Source organism: Macaca mulatta, chromosome 5 (assembly GCF_049350105.2).
Source record: "Macaca mulatta isolate MMU2019108-1 chromosome 5, T2T-MMU8v2.0, whole genome shotgun sequence".
Lineage (NCBI taxonomy): Eukaryota > Metazoa > Chordata > Mammalia > Primates > Cercopithecidae > Macaca > Macaca mulatta.
Window position 1 is genome coordinate 138,480,903 of NC_133410.1, and position 14,229 is coordinate 138,495,131.

At 33.8% G+C, this 14,229-nt stretch overlaps 1 long non-coding RNA gene across 1 annotated transcript in view; it reads left to right on the top strand.

Moving 5' to 3' along the window:
* The window catches only part of LOC144340924 (uncharacterized), a 163,590-nt gene that overhangs the window by 77,360 nt on the left and 72,001 nt on the right, over positions 1-14,229 (top strand). Inside the window, exon 3 of the long non-coding RNA XR_013417472.1 lies at positions 8,304-8,395. This is a non-coding gene — a long non-coding RNA (uncharacterized LOC144340924). The remainder of the gene's footprint in view (positions 1-8,303; positions 8,396-14,229) is intronic.

A 14,229-nucleotide genomic window follows, 5' to 3' on the forward strand; every position in this document is an offset into this window, starting at 1 on the left:
TTAACACAAGGTAAAATTCCATCAGAAATACAAATCAAATGTAAACTTGACATTACAAAATTGGACGGTGATGAAATAGAGAACACGAAGAAAAATGACCAAGATGTTGTATAGCATTTGGAATGGATGTTCTGACTATTTATTAATTCATGTAGATACATTCATTGGGCTCCCTGGAAGATACTAGTGATGCAATAAGAAATATGACAAACATGGCCCCAACCTTATAGAAGAAATGAAAAGACTGTTGAAAATCATAATGAGGTGATTAATGTTATGGGAAAAGCAGAAAAAATAGGAGAACATATAGAAGGTGCCTAATCAAGTTTAGGAATCAGAGTAGGGTGTGTGGAAGAAACACAGAGTGAGAAAAGAGGCATAATTTATTCTCTTCAGAAAGCTTAGTGAATCACGGAAAGTATAGTGTCTTGAGAAATTGAGAGCAAATCGGGAAGTTTGGTGAGTAATTTCAAGGGAGAAGAGTAGGAAAGACAAAACAGAAACAGTAGTGGAGCCAGATACTGAGAGTTCTATTAGCCAGGCATTGAAGTTTCCATTTAATCCTAGGAACAAATGGTACAGCATCTTGGTATTACACAGCTCCAGTAGGTGATCAACACTGTGGTCTCTCTATTGTTAATAACAGCCTACAGAGTTGTGTAGCGCATAACCTGTGCAACTGTCTACATTCATCCCAAATGGGAAGTCCTTTCATATCTGCAAATGGAAGAGTGATATAACTTTGGGGGGTTATAACTATATAAGAACACTCTAGCTGCTATGCAAAACATAGATTGTTTGTCATATATATATGTATATATACACACACATTCATTCATTCACTCATAAACAAGTGTTTATTATATACATGCATTATGAGCCAGGAACTCCCCTACTTATTGTAGGATTCAGCAGTTAGTAAGATTGTCAAGGTCTCCATAATTATGGAGCTTGTATTCTGGTATGGGGGAAATAGAAAAAAATAATTTATCACTAAACAAAATAGTTTCAAATGCTAGCTGTTATGTAGAAAAGGAAATAACACATATATGTAGATTTGAAGATTCAAAGGAGTTATCCACGTGAAGATCTGGAGGCACAGGACATTAGAAACAGCAAGCATGAAGGCCTAGGCAGGAATATTCTGGATCAAGGAACAAAAAGGTGAGAGTGTCTGGAGCACAGTATGTCAAGGAAAGTGGAGCAAAAGGAATTCAAAGAGGCAGTCTGAGGTCTAATCAAATAAGTCTTTGTAGTGGTGGTTGAAAGAGTCAGATGTGTGGATATATACAAGAGAAAACAAATTGAAAGCAGAATAAATATGGTCAAATACATGGTGGTAATTCCATTTAAAGGGGACTTAAAACTAATTCTATATTGCTGCTGTCAACCAAATTAGGTGAATTGGGTGGTTGTTTAAAAAAGGAAGATTTTGTTTCCACAAACCGTCCATGAACAGAGCTGCCTGTCACTTGAGATATTTATGCAGAGTCAGTGCAAGGAAATTCTGCTCTGTGCGAAAGGTTCCCTGTGCCAAAAGTAGACAATTTGCCTCTAACACCACTTCCCACTACAAATATTTTTAGTTCATTTAGAGAAAATAAGGTTCATAAAGATTTCCTAAATTCAATATCAGAATCTTTTTGGACCATGGTCATTGACATTTGTAATTTCAGTGTACACAGGAAGAGTTGAGGAGACCAACTCTCTGTTGTTCTGAATCCCTACTGAATTTCCACATTTTTTTTTAACATGTGGGTTTTAGGCTCTACTTTATGATTGCTTTCATGTGACATAAATCTATCTTGCTATTAGTCACAGACAGAAAAATGTAGCATTTTCCTACAAAAAAATACTAGTTTAAAATAAATAGGATAATCAGGCTTTAGAAAGGAAAATCAAAATGTTCATATTCTTAAACAAAAGCACTGACACTTCTTTTTTCCTTTTCTATTTTTTTTTAAGCTCACATATTTTTTGATCTGCTTTTTCAGATCATATGTGTGGTCTTCACATCTGTGTATATGTTCAAGAGTGGGCATCTTAATCTTTCTAAGATTACATTTATTATATAGCTAGTAGTACATTGTTTAGTCAAAGAGTTAGAAAGAAGTTATGCTTGGGTGTCATATGTTTGGTTATGTTAAGAAATGGTTACAAAGGAAAGAGGATGAGCTCACTGAGCGTCTCCTTATGGACATACTTCAGCACCTTCCATCCATCTTTAGAATAAAGACGTTAGTTTTTCTCTTGGCTTGCATAATCCCACCTGTTCTTGATCCTGTGGCCTCTCTAACATCTTCTCACAAAAAGCATGCAAGCATCAATTCTAAATTAGTTGTACTTCTTCTTTTCTTAAAGCCTTCATACTAATATATTTAAGGGTTTTTTTTTTTTTTTTTTGCATGGGGTTTCTGAAATATAAAGATTGTAACATTTAAATATCTTCATCTAACTTTCTGTCTCAGTACAGCAGATAATGAAAGTAAACACAGGTAGGTTCCCTTTGAAGATTTTAAAAGGGTCATGTGTCAATGCTTTAATATGGTGCTGTGAAAAGTTACAGGTTTTACACTTAAAAATATTATCTTACAGAGAAAACACTACATTTTGATGTGATGCAAAAATAATTCCTTTAGAAGGAGTGGATGCCTTAAAAATTTTGTGGACAGCAGAATTTCTTTAGGACTGATGGATTGCTTTTAATCATCTTAGTTTTCTGCATTTGTGATTCCTGCTGCTCCATTTTTCAGAATTCATTGAGTTTTACATTAGCCTGTGTTCATTTAGTACAAGATAAGGATAACATTCTTTTGCCAGATCATCAACTTTTAAAGGATTCATCTTCACTAATAAAACGAAATAGAAGATTGTGTCAATTAGTCAAATAATTGGAGCAAAACCTGAACGTTTCTCTGCATTTTTCCTTCAGCTTTTTAAAGATATAATTGACAAATAAAAATTATATGTATTTAAAGTGTACAACGTGATGGTTTGCTATATGTATGCGTTGTTGAAATGATCACCACAATCAAGCTAATTAACATCCATGTTTTTAGTTGCCCTGCAGTATCACATTACAAATGTAAACAATTGGCTACTCTGCCTATGGACTAACCTGCTCTGTCTATGGAACAGCCAATTTCCAATACTCTGTTGCTCTAATAAACTGACTTTGCTTTCATTTAAGAAAAAAAAAAAAGAAAAAGAAATGTAAATGAGGGGCTCATAGCTTTGTTAAAGTACATTTTGCATTTCCTTTTACTGGTTGACAGTGGTCAGGAGAACTTCGCTATACCTCAATCCAATATGCTGTAAATCTTACAAAGTTAATCTTGTGCATTTAACTATTCTAAGGGAACTCTCTGGTTTAAAACATTAAAGCAAAAACAAAAAACAAAATCTGAAACACTAACGGAAAAAAAACAATTGAACCTAATCCTTTTATAGGTATAATCAATGACTAATTTGTACAATTTAAAAATTTACTTTGAAATATTTCTATCTTGACATTTAGATTTTAGTTTTTTATGTTTTCTTAAAGTAGCACAGATTCCATTGCTGTTTTAGCTCTATGTACTATCATCTATACATTTTATTTCCTCTTTTGGTTGTTTTGAATTTCTTTGACTGTAGAATAAAAGAGGGCAGGGTCAAAATCTTTTGTATAATACGCAGCATGATGATATGAATCAATTATGGATAGCAGCTATAAATATTTTTTCATTTCCTTGAACAGTTGGGGCTTGGATATAATCTTCACTGTCCTTGAAAAAGAGTTTTCAAATGGATTTTCTTCCCTATAAAGTGAATATGATTCTGTATTTGCCCATAAAACTCTTTGTGCAAAATTTCAGCTTTAAAAAATTAAATCTGAAAGTTGCATAGATTCTTGCTCCCTGTGCTAAAATTACGTTAGAAATGAAAAGTGCCTGAAAACAGATAATACAATGCAAATTGGTCTTTGCATGTCATTAACCTGACAGCTATGATGTGCCTTGCTCAATTTCAGTATTTAATAAGTGTCCAATTTTTAAAGTATGAATAAAAATTAGAAACAATAACAAGTAAGTTACTTTCCAATAAATAGACATGTCCTCACTGATTTAAGAATAGTAATTGCGTGTAGCACATTAACTAAGTGGCCTAGAGCAATTTTGTAATAATCTTCTAAGCGCTTAGGGGAAAAAAATCAACATTTTATTACTCTTAACACACTGCAGTTACTGCTTCTCTTAATTCATTTTAGTGAGCTGTCAATAAATTTCACTCCATTAGATGCTGAATTTAATTAGCTCCAGGGTCACAATTTATGTGATTTCTAAATTGTGTGCTATTTACAATGTCTAGTAAATGTTACCTGTGGCAACATAAATATATTTAATCTATAGTCTGTAGTAGACAATTATTTTTCATTCCCTGGATATTACACGTTCAAAACTGCTGTTTCTGATTACTCTCTGAGCTCTTTGACTATGTTGTATGGAATAGGACCAGCTACATAATTTGTGGTTCCTAATGCAAAATGAAAACACAAGTCCCCGGTTAAAAGTTACTAAGAATTTTTAAGATGGGAACAGTAGAATCGGAGCAGGGACCTTTTAAAGAGAGGCACCCTATGTGACTGCACAGGTCACACACACCCATGAACTCAGCCTGGTGTATGAGTATAGCATATTTTGAACAAAAATAACATCTAATGTGTATAAATTGTATTCTTGGTAAATATTATGCCTGGGTAAATATGGATAACTAGAGATCAGTTCACTATGTATAAAGACAGAAACTGTGATCTCTTCAACTTTCAGCAAAAGTGACTTAGGTTTATGATGTAAACCAAATGTTCTTAGAAAAAGATACATTATCCTTTGATCAAGTGTTTGATCCGAAAATCTATATCGAATATAAGTAGATGCCAACACCAGGCATTGTTTTAAAATTTGAACATCTTATTCTAAATCAAGATCCTATTTAAGATAACTGAGTGTTTCTTTGAAGTTGTCATGTGGTATAAAATGCTGGTAGTCGACTCCCTCTCCATTCTTCTGTCCTTTTTTGGTAACAGAATACTGGCAGGGTGCTATGCTCAAAAGCTACATTTACACTGTCTACATTTACTTGAAGAGACCTGTGACCAACACACTTTAAGTAAAACTCTTTTGTTACTCCCTTTCTTCCTGTCTGTCACAACTGTGAAGGCTGAAGCTTCAGCAGTTATCTTTGAACCACGGGGCAACCTTGAGGATGATAGACATATACAACTTATGGTGGAACAGACAGACAAAATAAGCCTACGTCACTGATGACTTTGAAAAGATTTTAAGCTAGCCCTGGATTGCCATTATAAATGAGAAACCCCTTACTTTATTTCAATCTCTGAAATCCTATTTATTAGTTGAAGCACAACTTTGACTGATACCAGAGATAACGTTCCCCCCCCCCCCTTTTTTTAATGTGTTTTACTGGATCCTGCTATTGTTGTGGTAATAACAGATAAATATAGAGCATCTCTATATGATAACATAAATAGAGAAAAGTTATTTAAAATAAAATAAACATAACTTCACTTCATTTTGTTACAATAGCTTTCAAAATCGGGCCAATTGTTTCCTTTACTTGTTCTCTAAAAGTAATTAGAGTTTTCAGTTTGTTTTGTATTTGTTTTTTTATTTTTGTGCTTGTTTGTCTTATTTTCTTGGTTTCTTTTAACCTGTTACAAATTACCTTAAGGTTTATTCATTCATTTAAGCAGAGACCCAAACAGATGACACGAAAACAAATAAGATACAACATCATACCTTAAATGACTCAGAGCTTAATGAGAGATTAAATGTGTAAAATATAATTTGAAATACAACTTGGTAAGACCTACAATAGAAGGAAAAAATAATATAGGTTTCCAGTTCCACTAAAACAAATGGCTGCTTTCCTTCCTAGAAAAATTAGGAGGGCTAGCAAACATCCAACCTTGATGATTTCTAGAATCTGATGCCTCTTAGACCCATTGCTAAATAAATAAAACTTTGTTCTTTGACTTTTTCTACTTTTATGAATAAGAAATGTCAGATTGACTTTACAAATTATTCTCTGCACCCATGTAGAATCTAAGGATGTGATTTAGATTTTTAAAATTTAGTTTTACATTAAAAAATATAGTATTGGTTTATTTCAAGAAATAGAGCAGGGTTCATGAATTTCCTTTAGGTAACATGTTTCCTTCTGTTAAATCTATATATTATACCTGACAGAGGTGGCATTAACTTTTAAGGCACTATTACTTAGGTAGTATTTGGTTACACTCTAAATTTCTTCCTCAGTGTTTCTGCCATTCATTCATTTTCAATATTTTAGTGGAGTTTTGTCCAGCCGAGATAATATATTTCTTTCTCAACAGGATTCTGTAGTAGACTGCTGAAAAGTATAATTTCACATATGTATGATAAAAAAAAAAAAGGAAAGCAAAGCTGCACTTGATAAGAGACCAGACTAGTGCAGGCTTCAAAATAGATAGAGGATATAGTCTTTATCAGTAGATAAAGCTTCAACAACTACTACCTTTTCACTTTAAAAAAAGAAGAAATTCACAATTTTAAAACACTTCTAGATACATGAAATATCTAAAAGTAAGTCAAATAATGTGACCTAGTCAAACTTCAAACTCAAAAACATAGTAGACAAACTAAAATAATAAATACATTTTAACCTATACTTTGAACACCTAAGGTGTTATAAAAACATTTTTTTGATTATATAATTGCTATACATATATATACACAAACATATATGCACACACGGTAGAAAACTTGGAAAACACAATACAACACAAGAAAGACAATTAAAAACAAAGATCACTTATCTTTCTATAATCAGAAATAAAATTCTATGGATAAGCTGCCATTTTTAATGGATCAATGTCAATAAATCTTTATAAATACACACAAACATGCACATACAACACTGTGGTCTAATTCCATATAGCTTAACACTAACAAAAATTGTATAAGTTAGTGTTTTATAACCCTTTGGGAAAATTCTGGGAACAAATGGGAAACATGCAATCTGAACATGTACTCTTCCCCCTCCACCTCTAATCCCAGCCTCAATCAACCTACTTCCCCTGAGTCTTATGTTAGTTTGTGCCTTTTGTCAATGAGTATAGGCAAGTGAGGCCTAGATTTTGTTGGAGTTACATAAAGAGGGCTAGCAATTGAAAGCCTTAAGGCAGATATGGAAGATGGAGTATCCTGGGAAGTTATAGGTTCTCAGAGAATTGTAGAAATTGTAGTGCCATGAACTTGTCTGAATATACTGGTTTCTTTGAGCACAAAGTCAATGAACAGTTGGGCCAAGCTTCACCAGACCCAAGGCAGGTATAATTTAGGGAAATGAGAGAGACTTCTTTGGGAGTCTCAGCAAAGCCTGGCAACCTGTCTTTTTACTTGTCCATGGCCCATAAGGGATGAGATTTGCTTTGTCTCCAGCCCCTGTAAGACTATGTTGCTTGGGAAAAACAGCTAGACCTAAGCCCTATGAGCTCAGTTGGATGAGTTACAACCCATCTAAACCAGCCAGTTCTCCAAGAGAGTGATCAATCTGAACAGGATGATACTTATTCAATAGAACATGGCTGTTGCATGAGATAGCCACTTGAATAAAACATAATTACAGAAGCTCACAAGAAAAATAAATTCCCACACCGAAAACAAAATAAAATGAATAAATGAGATTTGGTAGCTAAGTAATTTAATAAGTGATCTAAAGATAAGATGTTCACCTAAGATCTGAATTGATGATCTCTAGATTTAAGTGCAAGAAATGACTCAAAGACCAAGGCAAATTATATAGAGATATAAATCATGAGAAAAAGGAAAAATGCATAGAAGATATATCCTGGTGAACTAACAGGTGATTAACATAGTTCCAGAAAAAAAAGTTAATACATGTTAGAAGTGATAAGTAAAGAAATGATAGAAGAAAGTTTTCTTGTGATAGAGATCTGAGACTCATTGATTAAGTATCTTTATCAACTTTCAGACTTGACAAGAGAAACAGAATATACTTGGATATATCCTACAAAATTTGTTGTATACTCATGAAAAAGAAAAATTTTGAGCTTCTAGGCAAATAGGAAAAATAACTTAGATAGATACCAGACTTTTAATTTGCAATCATGGGCGGTAGAATACCAAGAGCACTTATTAACTGATGAACAGAAAGGTTTACAGTCCAAAAATCCCTATATGCTAACTTGCCAGAGGAAGAAAAAAGATATTAAGAATCCAAAAAATATATCATTTATATAGCTCCTATGAAGAAAACAAGGAAGAGGCTTTGTGCCAACTAACAATATGTGAACTAGAGCAAGGCCTTAAGACGGAAGAAGAGAGAAAATGGGGTGAGTAACCTTTCTGTCTCCTGCCTTCTATAATAATTGATGCTAAATAAATGGGATTCAGTAAGAATATGCAATATCCATCTCAATATCTGTTATAAGAATCTTGTAGAAAAAGGGATATACAGTAAGAGAACTTCCAATAATAACACTTGCCTAACAGTAGTAAACAATTTCACCAAATCTATGCAGTGGGGATATGCTGGGGAGGGGGGTAATAATATTCTACCCCATATTTTTATTCTTTCTTGTGGTGAGATTGAGAAAAAGGCAGAAGAGAGATGAGGTAAAAATAGTCTAAAGTTTTGTCTTAATGTGGTGAGAAGGAAAAAAAAGCTTGATGAGCAAAACAATCTATGTTGTTGGGAGAAATTATGGGTATTTTTTATTCAATGAATTATAAAATTATTTTAATTTGTCTTTTATTTGTTATATATTTTTTACTGTTTAATTATATGGCCAGGGAGAAATAACTTTAAAAATTAGGTTAGAATTTAATACTTAGGGAAAAATGGGAATAATAATAAAATAATAAAAGTGGTAATGTAAAAGAAATTAAAAGAAAAAAGAAAACACAGTAATGTAAAAGAAAACACAAAGTGATGATGCAAAGAAATATTCAAGTAGATATAAATATGCTTCAATGTATGAAACAATTTTATTACACTTTAAAGATTTCAAATTTCTGAAATACTTTATCAAGTTTTCCTACAATCTGAAAGCTAATAACAGCATTTTTGAAATTATTACAAAATCATAAAATAATATACCTTAAAGGATATTATAAAATATTTTAATGGTTTACAATTAAATATATTTCTGTGTACATAAATATTAATGATTCTATTACATAATCTTGGTTTCTGGACTGCAATTATCTAAGATGATTGGTTTCGTAGCACTAAAAAGATATAAATGCCTTGATCCTGGACCACAGAGAAAATTCCCTGTTAATTAAACATGCTGTTTAATTAAAAAGTCAACAGCAGTTTAATCTTATGAATACATATGATAAAAACAAAATAAATCTTTATTTAAGTTACTTTACTGAAGGTATATTTGTTTGGCAAAGATAAAAGCACAATATAAAATTATTCTTTATAATAAATAAAAATAAATAATTTTACTTTTTTCTTTTTTAAAAAAAGTTATCTTAAAGTTCAGTAGTAGGAGCCAGGTGCAGTGACTCACGCCTGTAATCCCAGCACTTTGGGAGGCTGAAGCAGGCGGATCATGAGGTCAGGAGATCGAGACCATCCTGGACAACATGGTGAAACCCCATCTCTACTAAAAATACAAAAATTAACAGGGCATGGTGGCGTGCCCCTGTAGTCCCAGCTACCCGGGAGGTTGACACAGGAGAATCGCTTCAACCCAGGAGCTGGAGGTTGCAGTGAACCAAGATTGTGCCACTACATTCCAGCCTGGAGACATAGAGAGACTCTGTCTCGAAACAAAACAAAACAAAGAAACAAACAAACAAAAACAAAGTTCAAGAGTAGGTTAAATTTGCACCTATTTATAATTTCAAAATCGATTTCTATAAACTTACAGATACTTGAATATAAAAATAGGACACAGTATGACTTGTTCTTGTACACAGAGCTCAAGTGGTAAAACTTTGAAAATCTGTTGGAAAATATTTCCTTTGATACTAATTTTAACCTGTATTCTAAAAAGGTTTAATGGAAGAATAAATTAAAATAAAATAAAAAATATGTTATGAAAGGCATAGAAACTACAAAAGCAAAATTCTCAATTCAGTCATAATGTTTTAATACCTAAAGTTCTATTCTGAGTTAAGAGCTCCAGATTCTAGAGAAATCTAAAGGATCTTCATATGATCATATTATCTGGGATTTGTTTTCTTTAAATCGGATAAAAAGCATGATTGAAAAGCTTGTGAATTATAACAATGTCATCTTATATTGGTTTATACCTTTGTTATTTATAGAACATTTTTACATATAAATTTCCCTTTCATAGTAATCTTATCAAATAAGGTTAAAAATTAGCAACCCCATATTACAAGGAGAAAAGCTGAAGAGTGGAGGCTTATCATCTGCCACCATTATACATCCAATGACAGAATCAGGACCCAGAACCAAGTGTTAGAAATTTCTGTTGAGTCTGAAATACACATCACATTGTAATACACATCAATGTGACTTTATCTTGAATAGGAACGAAAAGATCAAGTATTTTTCTATCTGCTCACATTAATATACTTTTTATTCAGATTGTATGCAAACACATTTTTAAATGTTTATCTCTCATTTTAAAAATTGCTTATTTATTAAAATCTTTCTACATATTTTGTTATTTCAACACACGCTTTACAGAGTTCAAGGCTAATAAGACATTTACAAGACTATAAGAACACTTTGTTGGTTACATGAATTTTTTAAAGTGAAGGAACAGCTTATAAATCACAAGTTTATCAAAAAACAGAGATAAATTGTAAGTACAAACAATTTAGCATGATAAACAAATAGAAGGAAAGTGAAAACACTCTAGGAAGCATACACAATATCATAATGTCTTTCTTGAAATATTTATGATATTTTCCTATATTTCAATCCTGAAGGAGAATTACTCATGTCATTATTTTATAAATAACAACTACATGCCAAAATTACCAATGTATCAAATATTTTGCTGAAATTCTGCACATAAAAATAATGGTTTCTGGGCCGGGCACGGTGGCTCACGCCTGTAATCCCAGCACTTTGGGAGGCTGAGGCTGGCGGATCACAAGATTAGGAGATCGAGACCATCCTGGCCAACATGTTGAAACCCTGTCTCTACTAAAAGTACAAAAATTAGCTGGGCGTGGTGGTGCGCACCTGTAATCCCAACTACTCAGGAGGCTGAGGCAGGAGAACCGCCTGAACTTGGGAGGCAGAGGTTGTAGTGAGCCAAGAGCACGCCACTGCATTCCAGCCTGACAATAGAGCGAGACTCCGTCTCAAACAAACAAACAAACAAACACAAAAAAATTGGTTTCTTTACAGTAGGCTTTCTTATTATAAAATTATCATTGTAAAATCAGTGACTATATTCAAAGTATATTTGTCCAATCAGTACCATTTAACACTTTTGAAAGGAATTTTTGAAAATTATTTGTGATTTCAAATCTTAGATTTGTATTTTACCTCCCAAATATCACCTGTAGAAATGCAAATGGATTAACAGTGTTTAACCAACATAACATGCTTATTAAAATAAGTGGAATATAAGGGCATCTAAATAGGAAGACAGAATGTCAAACCATCTCTGTTTCCAGATGACATGACTTTATATCTAGAAAACCCCATAGTCTTGGCCCTGAGTCTCCTCCAGCTAATAAACAACTTCGGCAAAGTTTGCAGGATACAAAATCTATGTACAAAAATCACTAGCATTTCTATATACCAACAACAGCCAAACCAAGAGCCAAATCAGAAAGGCAATCCCATTCCCAATTGCCACAAAAAGAATAAAATGCCTAGGAATACAGCAGACAAGTAGGTGAAAGCTCTTTACAATGAGAACAGCATAACACTGCTCAAAGAATTCAAAGACACAAACAAAAGGAAGAAGATCCCATGCTCATGGATAGAAAGAATTACTATCATTGAAATGGGCTATACCATCCAAAGCAATTAACAGATTCAATGCTATTCTGATGACACTCCTCACAGAACTAAAAACTATTTTAAAATTCATATGGAACCAAAAAAGAGCCTGAATAGCCAACACAATCCTAAGCAAAAAGAACAAAGCTGGAGACATCATGTTACCTGACTTCAAACCATACTATAAGAATACAATAACCAAAACAGCATGGTACTGGTACAAAAACAGGCACAAACACCAGGGGAACAGGGTAGACAGTCCAGAAATAAGGCCACACATCCATGGCCATCTGATTTTCAACAAAACTGACGTTAAACAAGCAATGGGGAAAAGACTCCCTATTCAATAAATGGTGCTGGGATAAGCGGCTAACCATATGCAGAAGACAAAGCTGGACCCCTTCCTTACACCATACACAAAAATCAACTCAAGATGGATTAAATACCTAAGTGTAAAACTCAAAACTATAAAAACCCTGGAAGACAACCTAGGCAATACTGTGCTGGACATAGGAATGGGCAAAGATTTCATGAAAGACACCAAAAGCAATTGGAACAAAAGCCAAAATTGACAAGTGGGATCAACATCAACTTAAGAGCTTCTGTGCAGCAAAAGAAACTATCAACAGAGTAAATAGACAACCTACAGAATGGGAAAAAATATATTGCAAACTATGCATCTGACAAAGGTCTAATATCCAGCATCTATAAAGAATTTAAACATATTTACAAGACAGAAACAACCTCATTAAAAAGTGAGCAAAGAACATGAACAGATGCTTCCCAAAAGTAGACATATATGTGGCCAACGGGCATATGAAAAAAAGCTCAATATCACTGATCATAGAGAAGTGCAGATAAAAACCACAAGGAGATACCATCTCATGCTAGTCAGAATGGCTATTATTAGAAAGTCAAAAAATAACAGAGGCTGGGCAAGGTGGCAGAGAAAAGGGAACACTTATATACTGTTGGTGGGACTGTAAATTAGTTCAACCATTGTGGAAAATAGTGTCGGGATTCCTCAAAGAACTAAAAGCAGAATTATTCAACCCCACAATCCCATTACTGGTTATATACCCAGAGGAATATAAATCATTTTACCATAAAGACACATGCACACACATGTTCATTGCAGCACTATTCACAATAGCAAAGACATGGAATCAATCCAAATGCCCATCAATGACAGATTGGATAAAGAAAATGTGTTCGTATACCTGAACAGACATTTCTCAAAAGAAGACATTCATACAGCCAACAGACACATGAAAAAATGCTCATCATCACTGGCCATCAGAGAAATGCAAATCAAAACCACAATGAGATACCATCTCACACCAGTTAGAATGGCAATCATTAAAAAGTCAGGAAACAACAGGTGCTGGAGAGGATGTGGAGAAATAGGAACACTTTTACACTGTTGGTGGGATTGTAAACTAGTTCAACCATTATGGAAAACAGTATGGCGATTCTTCAAGGATCTAGAACTAGAAGTACCGTATGACCCAGCCATCCCATTACTGGGTATATACTCAAAGGATTATAAATCATGCTGCTCTAAAGACATATGCACATGTATGTTTATTGCGGCACTATTCACAATAGCAAAGACTTGGAATCTACCCAAATGTCCATCAGTGACAGACTGGATTAAGAAAATGTGGCACATATACACCATGGAATACTATGCAACTATCGCAAGAACAGAAAACCAAACACTGCATGTTCTCACTCATAGGTGGGAACTGAACAATGAAATCACTTGGACTCGGGAAGGGGAACATCACACACCGGGGCCTATCATGGGGAGGGGGGAGGGAGGAGGGATTGCATTGGGAGTTATACCTGATGTAAATGATGAGTTGATGGGTGCTGACGAGTTGATGGGTGCAGCACACCAACATGGCACAAGTACACATATGTAACAAACCTTCACGTTATGCACATGTACCCTAGAACTTATAGTATAATAATAATAATAATTAAAAAAAAAAGAAAATGTATTCATATACCATGGAATATTATGCATGCATAAAAAATAACAAGATCATGTCTTTTACAGAAACATGGAAGGAGCTAGAGGCCATTATCCTTAGCAAACTAATGCAGGAACAAAAACCACGTACCACATGTTCTCATTTATAAGTGGGAGCTAAATGATGAGAACTTATGAACACAAAGAAGCAAACAATAGGCACTGGGGTCTACTCAAGGGGG